The sequence below is a fragment of the Schistocerca gregaria genome, chromosome 1, assembly GCF_023897955.1.
Source record: "Schistocerca gregaria isolate iqSchGreg1 chromosome 1, iqSchGreg1.2, whole genome shotgun sequence".
Lineage (NCBI taxonomy): Eukaryota > Metazoa > Arthropoda > Insecta > Orthoptera > Acrididae > Schistocerca > Schistocerca gregaria.
In genome coordinates, this window is record NC_064920.1 from 898,881,897 (window position 1) to 898,899,615 (window position 17,719).

A 17,719-nucleotide genomic window follows, 5' to 3' on the forward strand; every position below is an offset into this window, starting at 1 on the left:
CTGGGAGATCAGTATATATACTCCGCAAACCAGTGCACAGAACTTTATGGGGGGTACTTCGTTCCAGTACTTACAATATTCTGTTCTATCACATTAGCGTAAAGAGCGAGAGGAGAAGGAGTGTGTATATATATCTACATGCGCCCTAATACCTCTTACTCTATTGTCATGATCCCTACGCAAAATACACGATGTCATACCTGCCCCTCTTAAAACTACAAATCACCACAGAAGTTCATTATTAATGGAATCATAAATGGTATATTTTCCTATGTTTGTGTAATTAGCTGTTTCACTAACAGCTGGTTTCAAGGACAGGTTTAATCTAAAATGAATTTTGCGGTAAAAATGATGATTTACTCTAATTATTTAACTTAAGGTTTTCAGTATGTTACACAGGGTCCATAAAGGATGATTTCGTTCTTGCTGGACGTAAGTTTTTCATTTAGGGTATCTAGTATGAAATGATCATATATAGGTGTTTGATCTTCGAAAACCATAAACTGTTATTCTTTCAGCTTCTTGTCACAGGCCAAAGCATCTCAACGTTCAGATCAGTTGTTCAAAATAAAACCTGTGATACCATTAACGACTCCACACTCCTTTCTACAGACATATTCCAACTACTTTTTAAACACAAAATCAACAGGGCCAAAAACACAAAAGGTCACAGTTCAAAGATCGATCATTTACATCCAAAAAGGTTTTTCTTCGTGTGAGTCATTGGTCTTCTGACTGGTCTGATGAGGCCCACCATGAGCTTCTTTTACAAATGTTTTCAGAATAAACCATACATCTCTTCCAGAATGAGATTTTCACTCTGCAGCGGAATGTGCGCTGATATGAAACTTCCTGGCAGATTAAAACTGTGTGCCCGGCCGAGACTCGAACTCGGGACCTTTGCCTTTCGCGGGCAAGTGCTCTACCAACTGAGCTACCGAAGCACGACACACGCCCGGTACTCACAGCTTTACTTCTGCCAGTATCCGTCTCCTACCTTCCAAACTTTACAGAAGCTCTTCTGCGAACCATGCAGAACTAGCACTCCTGAAAGAAAGGATACTGCGGAGACATGGCTTAGCCACAGCCTGGGGGATGTTTCCAGAATGAGACTTTCACTCTGCAGCGGAGTGTGCGCTGATATGAAACTTCCTGGCAGACCGAGACTCGGTCGGGCACACAGTTTTAATCTGCCAGGAAGTTTCATATCAGCGCACACTCCGCTGCAGAGTGAAAATCTCATTCTGGAAACATCCCCCAGGCTGTGGCTAAGCCATGTCTCCGCAGTATCCTTTCTTTCAGGAGTGCTAGTTCTGCATGGTTCGCAGAAGAGCTTCTGTAAAGTTTGGAAGGTAGGAGACGGATACTGGCAGAAGTAAAGCTGTGAGTACCGGGCGTGAGTCGTGCTTCGGTAGCTCAGTTGGTAGAGCACTTGCCCGCGAAAGGCAAAGGTCCCGAGTTCGAGTCTCGGGCGGGCACACAGTTTTAATTTGCCAGGAAGTTTCATACATCTCTTCTTTTTCTTAGCGTTTATCCCACGTTAGCAGAGTCCGCTAGTTCACACGTCTGCATCCATTTGGGTCTGTCATCTTCTTAGGTGGCATTGATGAATGCCATATTCTCCATGATACGGTCCATCCATCGTGTTTTGGGTTTGCCAGAATGTCGTCGCCCATTTACGTCCAGGTGCATAGCTGTCCTTGTCAGTGAATCTGCTTTACTGCACATGACGTGTCTGTACCACCTTAACCTGATTTCCCGTAGTTTGTCCGAGATGGGTACAAATCCAAGTCGCCACCGAACGTCACCGACTGGTGCATGGTCACATTGGGTATATCCAAAGGATCATTGCAGCACACTCATTTCATCACATGGAGAGCCTGCTCATGCTTCGTTGTCGTTAGCCAACACTCCAACCCATAAAGTGCGACTGGGCGTACTACAGTCCTATAAATCTTTGACTTAAGGCGTAAAGGCATACGGCGATCACACACGACGCCGGTCGTCTGGTGATATTTGATCCAGGCTGTGTTAACACGGACATAGACATCCGGTAGACTTACACCATCACTGCATATGAGTGGGGCAAGATATTTGAATTCTTCAGGTCATCTCCACCGACTTCTATAGTGCCATCGGTTTGAACACCACACTTCATGTACTCTGTCTTCTTGATATTCAGTTGAATTCTTCAGGTCATCTCCACCGACTTAGAAGTCGGTGCCATCGGTTTGAACACCACACTTCATGTATTCTGTCTTCTTGATATTCAGTTGGAGGCCTAATTTACTAAGTCGTTGATTCCATTGCTGCGTCTGTTCATGGAGGTTCCATGGCGTTCGCTTGCCAGGAAAACATCGTCGGCGTGTAGGAGTGACCAAGGTTGGGGTGACTGTAGGTCGTATGTCACAGTGTCCTCACAGAGGATAAACAGTAGGCGTGACAGTGCTGAACTCTGATGAACTTTGACGTTGATAGTCAAAGGGGGTGATGTTACCACTGCACATCGGCATTGCTAGAGACATTTCGATAGAGCAGTTGAACTCACCAGACGTAGGCTTCAGGGACGTTGTGAGATAGTAGTGCCTGCCAAATAAGCTGATGCAGGACATGGTCGAAAGCCTTTCCCAGATCTAGGAATGACATATGAGTATCCTTGTTCTTTTCAATGTGTTTCTTGATAAGTAACCGAGTGGTATGAGTGGCATATCTATTGTCCCACTTCATTTGATAAACCCGCGTTGATTTGGAGTGATATAAACAATTACGAAGTGTCTGGTTTCTACAACCCGCTCAAAAGTATTCATGGTGTGACAAAGTAGTCGAATTGGTAGATAATGCGATCATTCTATCATATAACCTTTTCCCTTCCAGACTCGTAGAGTGCACTAGTACATACTCCTGGGACTATATCATCACCGAGCGAGGTGGCGCAGTGGTTAGCACACTGGACTCGCATTCTGGAGGACGATGGGTTAAATCCCGTCTCCGGCCATCCTGATTTAGGTTTTCCGTGATTTCCCTAAATCGTTTCAGGCAAATGCCGGGATGGTTCCTTTGAAAGGGCACGGCCGATTTCCTTCCCAATCCTTCCCTAACCCGAGCTTGCGCTCCGTCTCTAATGACCTCGTTGTCGACGGGACGTTAAAACACTAACCACCACCACTAGGACTATATCCTCATCAGTGATTCTGTTGAAGAGGATAGAAAAAATTGTGACATCTTTCAGTCCAAGAATCTTCCATACTTCAGCTGGGATGTCATCAGGGCCAGTAGTCTTCCCATTCTTCATCTTATTGACCGCTTTCTTGACCCCCAGGATGGTAATTGGTAGTACAGGTGCAGAAACCAGATCGTCACTCAGTATTGGAGGATAGCGAAATTCATCATTGCTGATTTTGGAGAAGTAGCCACTCCATCAGCGGAGAATATTGAGAAGGGCAGGACAGAGTGGCCGAGCAATTCTAGGCGTTACAGTCTGGAACCGCACTACCGCTACGGTCGCAGGTTCGAATCCTATCTCGAGCATTGATGTGTGTGGTGTCATTAGGTTAGTTATGTTTAAGTAGTTCTAAGTTCTAGGGGACTGATGACCTGAGAAGTTGAGTCCCACGGTGCTCAGAGCCATTTGAACCATTTTGAGAAGGTCTCGGAGGAGTTGATGGTTTTCGTCCTTTATGTGCCTGACATGACCAATGTGCTATGTGGCTCGAGGGCGTGCTTTGGCGAGGCGATAATTTTTATCTCCTCCTTCAGGCATGTCTAGTTCATCGTACACACTGTAACAGTAAGATCTGACTGCTGCAACTGCTCTCTTGGCAGCCAATTTTTGCATCTAGTAGCGTTGCAGATCTTCAGTAGTGTGGGACTTGAAGCACACTTTGAAAGCCTTCTTCTTCTCCCTCACAGCTGTTTGTACGTCTCCATTCCACCACCAGACTTCGTTATAGATTGCCCGTTTGCGTAGTTTCGTCCTGCCAAGAATGTTATTCGGTGCACAGTGGCTTGGCTGGTAATGCTGTGTGTCTGATACTGGCTGGTCTGTGTCTATGTCGATGGTGAGCTGAGCTTTGCATTCTGACTTGCCACCACTTGGTTCCCTTCACTCAAATGATTTGGGTACAATTTCGGTTGTGGATATTCAACTTGACATCCATGAAAAAAGACAAATAATAATTGACTACGAGGTGATGACTTTTATGTCAGTTACTAGCTTCAGGTTGCGTCTTCTTGTAAACAAATCGTCAAATTGAGTGTTGTGCGCACCACTTGTATAGGTTATCAGATGTGTATGTCTCTTCTTCATGAGCTTAGACAAAATCCAGAATCCCTATCCCATCTTCATTGAAGGTGTCGTATCCGTTTTCCAACACGACATTGGTAATACCCTTTTCCTGCTGATCCTGCGTGACCATTGAAGTCGCCTCCTATTGTCAGATATTCTTCGGGGTGAATAGTGTGTAGATGGGTACCTAATTTTGTCTATAATTCATCCTTCTCTTCATCAGGGCATCTGGCTTGGAGTGTGTAGCAGGACACAGTTCGATGTATATATATAGCAGCCTCGAATTTTACGCTCATGGGTCGATCAGAGATTAGGGATACATTTGTGACATTGTCCAGATCGCTAGTCACAATTCTTATATTCGTGCCGTTATGGTTCAGTTTATAGCCATCGCGGATCTCCTGGGCCTTCGCTCCCTTCCATTTCGTTTCTTGAATAAATGGAACGTCTTTGTGCCGGCTTTTCAAAGTTTCATCTATTTCCCGTATTCTTCCAGACATGGTTCTAATGTTGACAATAGTATTTCGTAGACGGACAAACTTCTTTAGCCAACCTCGTCCAGTGGCGGGTAGCCTTTGTCCATTTCTCACGTTTCCCCGGCGATCAGAAGGCGTGTCGATTGTGGAGTACGCCCTCGCATTCACATCCAATTTTCGAACAGACTTGCTTAGTTGATATGGCTGATATAATCTCCAGCCGATGCGTCGCTCCGCCTGTCGCTGCAGGTATTTTATACTTGCTGCCAAGTATAAGAGAGAGGCCGCTTCTCTGGAGAGTAGCCCCACGGATGTACAGACGCTATTGGGTGAAGATAGTTCCCCTGCTTTGTCCATCGTTGGGCATTAGTCCTCTTCCGCCTTCAAACCCGTAGACCATCATCACCTATAACCCTTGGTACGGGCCCTCAAAAATCACTACCGGCCAGGCCATAAGGTGTCACTCCTCTAACATTCTCCACTTTGTCTTTGCTTGTGACAGGAATACCTTGGCATCGCAAATTTTGGGTCGACGTTGACGGGGTTAGAATAAATTATACTACACGTAACATTATATTATATATTATAGTTACTATTATAAACACAATTATACAACTACACAACAAATAGATGTATGGAATAAATTGTGCAAATATGACTATTTTAAATTATAATTGAAGTTACAGATTAAATTGCAAATAAATCTTGTTAGTTTTATGTATTATATTATTATGTTTATGAAAAACAAAAGAATGAATTTTATTATTAGAGTTTCAATTTTGATTCTGCTGAACCGTGTTATACAATTTAATGGGAGTATCGTATTCTACAATATGTGGTAGAGATAGAAGCACTGAACGTAATTCCATTACAGATGGAAGCAGCAGATTGACCGCAAAGTTTACCCCTCATACAGGTTCTCTTAATCTATCCAATAGCGTTAATTAAGATGATGACATTTGGTTTGTGGGCTCCCAACTGCTTGATTATCAGCACCCCTACAAGTTCTCAATCTTTACACCGTTCAGTCCCGCACTTTTCCCGAATGATGATGAAATGATGAAGACAACTCATACACCCAGTCCCCGGATGGAGAAAATCCCCCACCCGACCAGGAATCGAACACGGGACCCCGTGATCCAGATCACGAGCTGCGAACAGGAGTTTCTCGAGAACTATGCTGTCTTTCTTCCAAGGATTCCCAGTAAAGTTCTCCTAGCTTTTCTGTTACACTTTCGTATGAGATATACCGACATGTTACGATCCTAGCAGCGCATGTCTGAATTGTAAATCCCTTCTTGGGAAGAGTCCAAATGCTGGAATGATACGTTATATTTGTCGCAACACAGTTTTGTATGTGATTAACTTTGGTTAAACGCAATCCGGTTAAGTCGTCTATCATCTGAAATATAACTTTACGGCACTTATCTGTCCGCTTAGTGTATCACATCGAACCTATTAGTTCAAAAAATCGTTCAAATGGCTCTGCACTATGGAACTTAACGTCTGAGGTCATCAGTCCCCTAGAACTTAGAACTACTAAACCCAAATAATCTACGGACATCACACACATCCATACCCGAGGCAGGATTCGAACCTGCGACCGTAGCGATAGCGCCGTTCCAGACTCTAGCGCCTAGAACCGCTCGGCCACCCCGGCCGGTCACGAACCTATTAGACACAGCTCTCTTGCTGTATTACTTCGAAGAAAAAGTGTCCTTCAGAGTAAAGGAAAACTATTGTTTCAGAGGCAGTTAGGAACAAGACTTGTAGAACTTATAGTAAAACAAAATCTTCAGAGAACATCAAGAACGTCAATGCTTGTGGAAACATTTAACTACCATAAACTTACGTCTGTACTCCACACCAGTACGTCAATAATGAGGAACTGTTACTGATATTTGTGTAACATGTTAAACGTCTATTACGTGTACTAAAATCATTTGCAAATGAACGTATTAATATATTTATTAGCAGGAAAGTTACTTTTGTGTAAAAGGATGTACATATTCTAGGTAAATATTTAATGTCGCAATACACTTCGAATTGTGCTTGCAAGACGATACTTATTAAACGATGTACCACTGTTTGTGAGAGCTACAAATCACAGAGGAACATTAGCGATGGTTGACATACTCGTAAATTTCTACATGTGACTTTTGTAGATAGAAAGAATTGTCTTAATACACAGACAAATAAGGCTGCCTAAAGAATGGTAGTCCAGGTAGCTTTAAAGAAACTTTCAAGTTCAGCTGTATTGCATGTTGTATGGCAAGAGTTCGAAGAGCCACTAAGCGAAGACGTACAGGTATGTTCAATGGGTCACAAATCGGAGGACAGGGCTAGAAAATACCGTATCTGGTGTGCAATTTGTGGACATGCATTGTCCTGTTGGAATACTGCTGTAGAGATACGGCAAAAGTAGGGTACCATTTTCCGTTGTGCAACATCCGTGATGCCACGATCGGTCTTCGGCATCAACAACGATATACAGAGGTGGGTCAGGTTATTACACAATGTGACCGATATTTCACTGCATAATGAACTCTGCGAGATTGAGCTCACGTCATGAAATCGTTGAAGTTTGTATTCACACGGCGCATCAATATCTACATGTATACTTGTACAGTGCATAGCGTAGGACACATCTTCTAAATATTAGCGATTTCCTGTCCTGTTCCATCAGCTTATTCTACGAAGGAAGAATGACTGTATGTGTTGGTACGTTCCCCAGTCTCTTTCTCATTATCATAACCCCTACGTGAGCTATATGCTGCTGGCAGCGCAACTTTGTACAATTTTTCTTGAATACCGGTTCTCTCAAATAAATCAACAAGATTTAGTCAGTACAGTCTCACTGTCCTTCAAAGATTCTCATTTTAGGAACAGGAGAACCTCCGTTGACCTTTGTCGTTCTGCCTACCTGGAGTGAAACGGTAAGTGTAATACCATGAACATACAGATCGAAGGCTATGAAACTGATACTCCAATACTTTACGCCTGTGGTATACTTTTTTACTATTTCATCCATATGCGTATTTTCGGCGTTTTTAGTACAGCAGAAAGCTATTCCTGCATTTGAAGAATGATGTGAGTACTCTGTGGCTACTGTATGTGGCTGACATTACTAGAACAGTCCAGGTAACGATCGTAACACATGCCTAGAGGCCGTATACACACAGCTTACCGTCATCTTACGGAAGTTGAGGAAGGCTGAATTATTGGTATGAGGGACATGATGGCGTCATACCGACGTATCACACAAAAAGTTGTCTGTAGGAGAGTGACAAGTGGTGAGGGGATGAACTGAGGATAACAGCGTGGCAAAAACAACAAGAGGATCGACCTTCACATGACAAATCACGAAAAGAATACAGGATTTTTGAAACAGCTCTGACGAATCGATGAATGACAACTGCTGAAGTTCGGGCAGAAGTTACAGGCAGAGGGTCACCACGAACTGTCAGGAACTGATTACTGGAAACTATCTTAAGATCTCTAGTTTGTCTTCGGCCTGGAATCTCATTAACTGGAGGAGAAATGTCTTCAGTGGTGACGCATGCGTCGAACTGGGTCTCGAAGACCAACAAAGCTGTTTCTGGAGAAGCCCGGAACAGAAGTGGAACACCAATCTCACTGTCGACCGTCATATCGCCCTACAACGAGGAGTGGTAGTTGTTATCATTTACTTTCATAGCAGGACTCCTATGGCTGTCATCCGCGGCCCCGTTACAGCACAGACGTTCTCCAACAATATTCTACGCCCAATTTGTTTCCCTTCAGGGAAAGGCATCCTGGGCTTACAATTCAGCAATATAATACCCGCACACTCATGACTCTAGTTTCTATTGTTTATCTTGGCTAGCAAGGTCGCCGGATCTCTTCCCAGTCGAGAACGTGAGGAGCATTGTGGGAAGGCGCCTCGAAACAGCTCGGGATTTTGACGATCTAATGCGCAAATTGGACAAAATTTGGAGCGATATTCTTCAAGAGGACATCCAACAACGCTATCAATCAGTGCGAAGCCGAATAACAGCTTGCATAACGGCCAGAGGTTATCTACTTGTCCAATTTGTGATGCTCTTTCTCTTGAATAAAATCATCCATTTTTTCTGAAATTGTAATCATTTGTTTGTCTGTACATGTACACCTGATCTATCTGTTTCTGTCCCATTCGGATAATTCCATAGTCGTGATTTTTTTAAAATAGAGTGTATATATATTGTAAAGGACTGTAGTATAGTATTCAAGACTTTGAGTCATTGTTTACCGACGCTAAGTGTTCTCCAATATAGTCATCCAGATGACTTTGCACAGCCCATCAACCACTATGAAATCAATATTAGGTGCCCACCAAAGTTAGAAATGTATGCGTTATCAATCAATTTCTAAGCTATATTTTTCCAATCCCATGGGCGCGACAAGTCGGAAATCCAATGTTCGTAGCACTTTCGGTCCTCGCACCTTCTCTGTGTTCAATGTATACTAGTGATCATTAAATTTGTAACAGGAAAGGAAGTAACGAAATTTTACTTTGTGCCTATACAGTTTAGTAATAAGGTATATGAGTAAATTTCTAGGTGATTTTGGGGATATAGTACAGTGCTGCCACCCTCAAGTAGCAACAATGGCTCTAATGGCAAGGCATCACATCGAACTGAACTTGTTGATGGCATTCTCTGCTGCTTCAATACTAAGCTGTTTGTCAATCACATTGGGTAGCAAGTGGTGGCGTGGCTCTCTCTCGGCAACTCATGACAAAATATTTCCGGTGGGTGATGTCAGAAATGAAACAGATGTCTCCCAAATTACAATATGTGATACTGGTACGCTTCATTGCGTTTGGTGTTCACGTGTTCTGCTATAAGTGTTAAGCAATATATTCCGGAGCAAGCAGGGGACATGCAGCTTATGGGAAAGCACTAAACGTATGAAAATACATCGGGCAACTGTGTGCTATTGAATTCGTAGGGACGTATGACGAGAGGTCAGATACATATGGGAAGTTAGATCGCTCTGATGAAGAAACCAGAGGAGTGGCATTTAGATATATGCCAACGAGATTAGGGCTTGATACGGATAAGTCGCAAAGTATTCCATCTATCAGAGACTGAAGTTAAATGAGTAACACGTGATTAACGCATATTTCGTACATAAGGCGAAAAGGGATATATACCTAACACTGACGGGAGTGGAAAGTGGTTGAGAGTTACGTGGGCTTAAACGCTTAACACATTTAGCACAACTGGCACAACTTTTTTCGTGCACCGCTGTCTAAGAGTACACATGACAGTTAATATCTGCTTGTGTCTCATCAGCAAGACCTTCTCCAGACCTAACACACCAGAAAGTCTCTGCTCGCCTAGAACCGGATCCGATGTCTCGTGTTGGCAACATATCGCTGCTACCCCAGACCCAGACTTCATCAGGTAATCACCACTACTGGCTACGCGAACTTGCCCGCCCTGTCTTGTCCAATTGACTCCTTTCTCGGTTGTTCAGTTGCTGTGCTTGCTTGCTGACTCTTTTTACGATCTACGTATCCTTTAGCTTCCAGTCGCCCTGGCGACAGTGGCTGCACCACCCCCTGACGACAATGGCCACGCCATCCTCTGTACAAACAGGACCCATATTACTGCCAACAGCCAACCGCCACCTGGCCTTCCGGGCCCCACTGCTCGCTGCCAACTTCCTCAAACATCCACTTTCGTATGTAAACAAGACCGTATGGCGTACCATCCATGTCATGGCGCTGCACCCGTTGTCTTGATCTGGCGCTGCTGCCTACACCCGATGGTGCTGGCTCCAAGTAAAATCTTCTTCAGTATGCTCCCCTCCGCTGTCACCTACAGACACCTATCATCTCGCTGTAACACGACGCTCGGAAGCCTTTAGTTTTGTGCATGCTCTGCCAGGGGAGAAACGCATCGCCAGTGCTGGCGCTAACTACCAAGTGGGGCAGAACTTCAACTGTGTTGTGAATCGCTAATTCGCGGCTCACTATAATTGGGAAGAACTTGAAACTCTTAATGATGTATTCATTCACATGAAAAAATACGATGATTTTGGAAGCAGAGATTAATAAAGAATTGTGAAATGTGATCAGAACTAAACACAATGCAAAATTAAATCCGAAAAAATATATGCTACAAGAAAACTAGATGTTGAATTTTGACATTTACTGTTGTAATAGTGGACGACACAGACCTGACAGATGATTATTAGCTGTATGTTAAGATACACCAACAGAAAAAAATTAAAACACCCACTGAGAGTTTTCTAATTTATTCAGAATTTATTGTAGAAACAATACATATGGAGTAGATGGAATGATCAGTTGCTCAGGCAGTTCAGAGGGACCAGCTGTTGGCCAATGCTGAAAAGCCGATTAGTATGCAGCATACCACGTAAGTCAATGCAGGCACTCACTTTTTCATTCAGTAGATCGTAAAGATGAGAAATATTATCTTGGGACATGTTACTGCACATCCGTTCAGTCTGTTCACATCGAGAGCACCCTCCCCCCCCCCAGCTCTAAAGCCATGGAAAAAATATAATGTAGTCAGGCCTTTTTCTTTCAAGAAAATGATTTACAAGTCGGTATTAATATGTTTGTAACTGTGCCGTAAGTGGAACTTTTCTATGACTACCTACAAGCCACCATTCGCCTTCCAGAATATTAAAAATACTTCATACCTTCAGCCAAGCGCCCCCCTCCCGATAAAATATCGCATGGGTTTCCGGCTCACAAAAACCTAGAACAGTAGCAGGTGGACAGGTCACTTGAGTCATCTGTCGCTGCATTATGCCCCAGCATTATGTCCCATAGGTGATCGTTTCTAGAAAAATATGGCGATCGTGCTAATCAGGAAAGCTGATGAACGTCTTGCAGAGCACGTTGAGTTTCACAGGCAACGTGTGTGGTGACTATTATCCTGCTGGAAAAACACATCACGTCCATGTTGCAAGATCGACAGAAGAAATGTTCTGTATGTATAAAGTGATGGTCAGTGCTCCGTCCACAGACCCGAAGGCGAAGAGGAGTTGTAGCATATTGCACCCCAGATCATGTGACTCTGGGTGGGACTAGTGTATCTCGGACGAATGCACTGTATGAGACAGATCTCAACATCGTATGCTTGATTGACCATCACTTGCGTCCATAAAAAAAACCTGTTTTCATCCCTTAAAAGCAGGGTGCACCATTCTATCCTCCAGGTGATCCTCTGATAGCATCAGTCGACTTGTACACGTCGGTGGTGGGGCCTGAGTGTAAAGGTGTCCATTCACAGCCTGGCTGGTCGGGCCAGCTACTCGCCAACCGCAGCTGTGGCCCTTGCAACTGTGTTTCGAGACTGGCGAACACTTGGTGAACCCATCTGCCAGTACTGGAGGGCTGTGGACCGGCAGCTGGCGTTTGTACTAAGGAGGTAGGGGGTTCACCAGTGGAACAGATGCACACGAACCACGAACCCGACGGTAAGCCAGTCGCCCACCACATGCTAGCGGCTTGGAGCTGACTCACGCGGCGAATGGATAGTCAGATGGACAGTTTGTTTATGGGTGTCTTAAGACAGACTAGAGGCATGCATGTCCGTAGTCCCACTGTTAGTAACCGGTTCGCAACAGTTCATGTTTACACTTGTAGGGTCACATTTGCTCGTATCTGAGATGTGGAATCTTACGATCTCCCACAGTCGTGCCGGGCGTCTGTGCTTCGGAGGCGTCCAGAACCTCGTCGACGACTGTGAGAGCGCTCACGTGTCCGCTATTGCCAGCATTGTTTCACAACGGACGCGTCACGTCCGACTCGTGTGGCAATTCTGCGAAACGTCAATACCGTCACCCGAACGGCCGCTATTCGACCCCTTTCATATTCACTAAAACGGCTTTAGGAAGCACGAGTGCGCCTCTCTGGTATGGCGCCAGCTTTCTCCACACATCTACACCACGCCTGAGCTTTATGGTCAGTCTTACGGCCTACCCTGCTAGGCACTGCGCCATCTGCTGGCGGATGATGCTGAAACCATTACAAGGACGTATACCATCCTCAGGTGGCACATTTCGTCATCAGATCAAAACTGACATCGTTTTTCAAGGTATTCTAAATTTTTTTCCTGCACTTATTCGGCACTTTGTAAGGTGTCAGGCAAATCCAACACCTTCCATGGAAACCCTGACATGATAAGCAAATCCAGTAGTATGTCATATAGCTCCGAATAAATCGTGACATTAAATTAACAAAAGTAATACGAGTAACGAGTGAGTAAATGGAATACCACAGACTAACACAAGAATGCCTAAATGCATGTCGTACCTTCCCACCGTGAGACCGACGCAGTTCTGAGTGGAGAAACGAGAACAGAAGCCGAGAGCAGAACCGTGTTAAGCTAGAAGGCCCTACGATAAGGGACGGACTGGACACCCACGTCGCCAGCCTACCTCTAAGACTACCACCCGCACATTTTAGCATGAGACTTTTTCGCGACTCTGTTACGTCAAGGACCACCCCCCAGCCCATGTTAAAAGCTAGAGCCCTCCAGAAAAAAGTATAGATCTTACGATAACACAAAAAGGGCCACTACCACCCGCAAGTTTTAGCGTGAGACTTTTTCGCGTGTCTGTTACATTAGGACCACCCGCCAGCCCATGTTAAAAGATAGAGCCCTCCAGAAGAACCGTATAGATCTTACGATAACGCTAAAAGGACCACACCAGCTGCAAGTTTTAGCGTGAGACTTTTTCGCGTCTCTGTTACGTTGCAAACTTTAAAAACATTGCCCCACCACGAAAAGCATAACGTTTCTCATTGGATAGACAGAATTTTTGTAGGCGGAGCTTAAGGTTAACATTGAGACCCTGATTGGTCAGATGAAAACACAGCCAGATAGTTTTTTTTAACCAACTTCGGTAAATTGTAGTCAGGAGTAGTGAGGGGAGAGTTGCTTCCGAGATGGCGAGGTGAGCGGAGCTGTGCTGCCCGCCGCAGCCCTGACGCTGCCTAAACACCGACAAGGTAATGAACGCACGTGATGCTGCATTTTTGAGCGCATAAGAGTTCACTCAACTGTAGAAGTCTCATCTGTTACACCCCCTTTTTGCGTAATACTAGTGTCGATCGTTAATTAAAACTCATGGTGTTTACATTTGCCACTTGAAGTAAAAATCTGAAACGCGATAGTTTTTATGTTATATAGTTATTGAGAAGCCACATCAGCCACTGTAATTTACGACAAGTTAGATAAGTAATTAAAGATAATTGAGGGTCACTGTAGACCATTTTGATAGTTTTCTCTTTTGTGAAACATAAATTAAACCTAGATTATAGATGTGATATGGCATAGGTCATCCTTCGATCCATTGTAAAACTTGGAAACCCACTCAAGGAATATTCGTTCACATTTTTGTTGAACGCAGTTGGTTTTTACCATCCTTTATGGAAACATTTCCTTTTATCAATCGTGCAATTTATAAACAATGTTTTGTGATTAGAATAAATTTCCAATGGTAAACTTAACTGCTTTTTCGACGTTATTTTACCAGCTAACTAAAAATAGGAAAGCCTTGAACCCTTTCCACTAAATTTAGTTAGTATTAAGATTCTTTTACAGGGAGTGCAGTGGAGCTGACGCTGAGATCATTTAGTACTTGGTTATATCATCGCTAGTCTCACTGAACTCTTCTGAATTCTACATGTCATGTGTGGCCTGGCGTCTCCTTACCAGCAACAGGTCCCAGGTTCAAAATAGTTAATTCCCTAAAAAACACGCTCAGAGCGTCATTGCGCGAAAGTGGTAGGGAGACACGATATAGAACAAACCGACACCACTATGAATGTTTAGAACTTCGTTTCCTCTCAATGATAACTTGCCTCTAGTACAATGCGATATTTATATGTACTATAATGAAAATTTCGATTGCGCCTTTCTGCTTTGACTAGTGTTGTCATCAAGATGGCAGACGCCCGTATTTCCAGCATATACAAAACGTCAACCATAACGTCACTAAATACACAAACAAACTGAGACAAATTTCACTCCAGCAGTAAAATAAAACTAACGGGACAACTTATAACACTATTGTCTGCTACCGCTGTACCATAACCTTAAAGGAGGTTGTGAAATAAAACAATATTATTAAAGCAATTATGGTATAACGCAACAGAGCAGTGTTACCCTCTGGGAGGAATTTTGTTGTGTTGACCGTGTTGTACCTAACGGAGGTGGCTTATCGGAAATGAAAGTCAGAATTACAGAAATATTTGAACAGTAACAAACAAAATTTTGCCTATCTGCACTGTTTAACAGGTAAAGAAAACGGTCGCCAGCCTAACTAGGCAAGAGAATGATTAACATTCTCGTTCAAGAAAATAGTTATTAGTAACCTTAATGGATAAACACTACCTATACTTTGTCACACGCGAGTGCAGTGAACTCTTGACACATACATATGTTTATTGTAAGATTGAAACTAACAGTTAGAGCAGCACAAACTATTTGCAAAATTATAACAGATACCGAAACACACTATTACTTTCAGGGGTTACACAAACTGAATGGTCTTTATAACGTTATTATTACTATTCACTGCAGAATCATTAACTGGATATAGGTTAAGTCTCTCTCAGTTAAATACGTTACTATTTAAAATGAAAGTTAACTTTAATCCACTTACAGGTTACTCCTCACTATCATTTCAATAAAGAAATTATGGTTTTCATAATTAATGGTCTTTCCATTACTGGTTACCGAGCATTAACACAATAGACAGACTGTGGATCCTGGTATACTATTCATATGCCCTTCTAATACACAAGAGAGACAAACACTTAGCAAACATGAGTATATAACGTTTCATACTGCGGTTTTCCACTCTTACTACATTGAGAGACAAAATTAACATATATGTAAGATACTGACTCACCTTCTGTGATTTACAACAGGCAGTAATGAGATCATTTACGAAGCAAAACTTTATAAGCCTCAGTCTTACGAACTCTTAACTTGAAGTTGGCAACAATACACTAATATGCAGTTTTATTAGGAAAATTACTTTCATTAACTTTTTTTATTATGTTCAAGAGGCATTAATTAGCAAAAACACTGGTCTTTAATGTTCTTTCAGTAGGGACACTCGGAAACCACTTTGGTCCAAAGGAGAGGAACCTGAGAGGTGTTATTATAAGGAGAAAAATCAAGGTAGCTACATAAACTCAGTTATAAATTACCTTATATTTGAGCACACTAACACATCCATTAAGCTGATCCTTCACTGTACATTGCTATAGTGCTCCATTACAGTGATTGCGCAATGTGGTGGTGATTGCATGTCGGTAGGTGGAATTACAGGTAGAATTGCTGGACTCAGTCATTTTTTGGTGGCGATGATAGATGCAAATTCCAGAATAGTTCCAGCTATTTATCCATCCATCCGAGGCATTGGAAAGTAGCAGAAAAAAAACCTCTTTCGGGACCAGCACAATATGCAACATTTACATGGCAGTGCAAAATTTGGTAGTTCGTCCACTACTGGTAGCTCGTCCACGACTCTCAGTTCGTTAGCTCTGACTGACTGACTCTTGTTCCACCTTTTCTACGTAGGCCAACCACAATTTGCGCGCGCTACACAGTTCCGTCCTCGATGGGAACCATAACACCTTTTACATACAAACTAACTAAGAACCCTAAGTGAGGATCAGCAGTTTACATAACAGCAACCAAATGCATTAAATCAAACAGAACATTTCCACACATTGACATTTCTACAAAAAATTATTCACACAAAATCACAATTATATACAGTAAGTTTTGTTCCCTCCAAATGGGACAAAGAATTTAAATGACAGATACACTACTTTACATAGAATCAAATCATGACATCAAAGTTTGCACAAAGAAAGGAGTATACAATTCTGTGTTATCTATTCACTCAAACACATTTACAGAATCTTAACGATGTAATATTAAAGGAAACAAAAGCAAAATAAATCAGTACAGCATTAGAGCTATGGTGTTACAAACTGCGTGAATTGGGTAGTTTATGACGGGGAGAAGATAAATGTACAACAATAAGAATAACACCACCATTCCAAAACAAATAAAACCGAAAAATAGTACACACAAAATCCTCTAGGATAAGCCAAACAAAAAATACCAACACAAACTACAAAATCATAAAAAAAATTCCGTGCGCTCCTGACACTTCACGCATTCCACCAAGAGGTCACATAAGTCGAGAAGTTTAGTTATAGACACCATATTGTCGTCCTTAGCAGCCACCAACCCGAGCGACTAGTAATTTTCGTGGCAAGGCCTATATTTAGCAGTAAACGAAACACAAAAAAAAACTTTCACACCCTCAACAACACAATGAACTAACAGTTGCGAAACCGGAAACAAGTCATTAGCCAAATACCTAACAACATTCAAATAACTCCCTTTCAAGGCTACAAATACAAACTCCCAAAACGTCGAAGAACACACAGTACTAAGTCCAATGCCGCACGAACATAAGCATCACACACTAGAGTGCGCTACCGGTTACTCCAACACGCCCTCTGCAAACACAATCCATTTCAAACGCGCTGCGCCTCAATGGCGTCACACAACACACGTCACATGTCAAAGCAGACGGGTGGAATCGGACCCTTCGGTTGACCTTCAGTGTCAATTATTCGGAACAAACTCTGGAGCATTCTTTTTGCTTGCTCAGTGTGGTACTTTTACGTCTTTGTAATCAATTTTTGCTTTCGATGAACGGGAACCGTTTGATGATTACTGCCAATGTGGGTCCTTTCGTTTGACGAATATTTGCCATTATTCTATATTCGCTGTTCGGATGCTGTTTTGTGACATCCAAGATGCCATACCGTGCTGTGTTCTGATGTTGAGAGAAACATCGGCTTTATCTCGTGGCGGTCTATTATAATATAATAAAATAATGGAATAAATGATAATAA

The 17,719-nt window shown here is 42.8% G+C and overlaps 1 non-coding gene across 1 annotated transcript; it reads right to left on the reverse strand.

Annotated features, from left to right (window-relative positions):
* Positions 1-870: 870 nt before the first annotated feature.
* On the reverse strand, positions 871-945 carry Trnas-cga (transfer RNA serine (anticodon CGA)). Its single transcript has one exon. It is a non-coding gene; the product is annotated as a tRNA-Ser (tRNA).
* Positions 946-17,719: the final 16,774 nt, after the last annotated feature.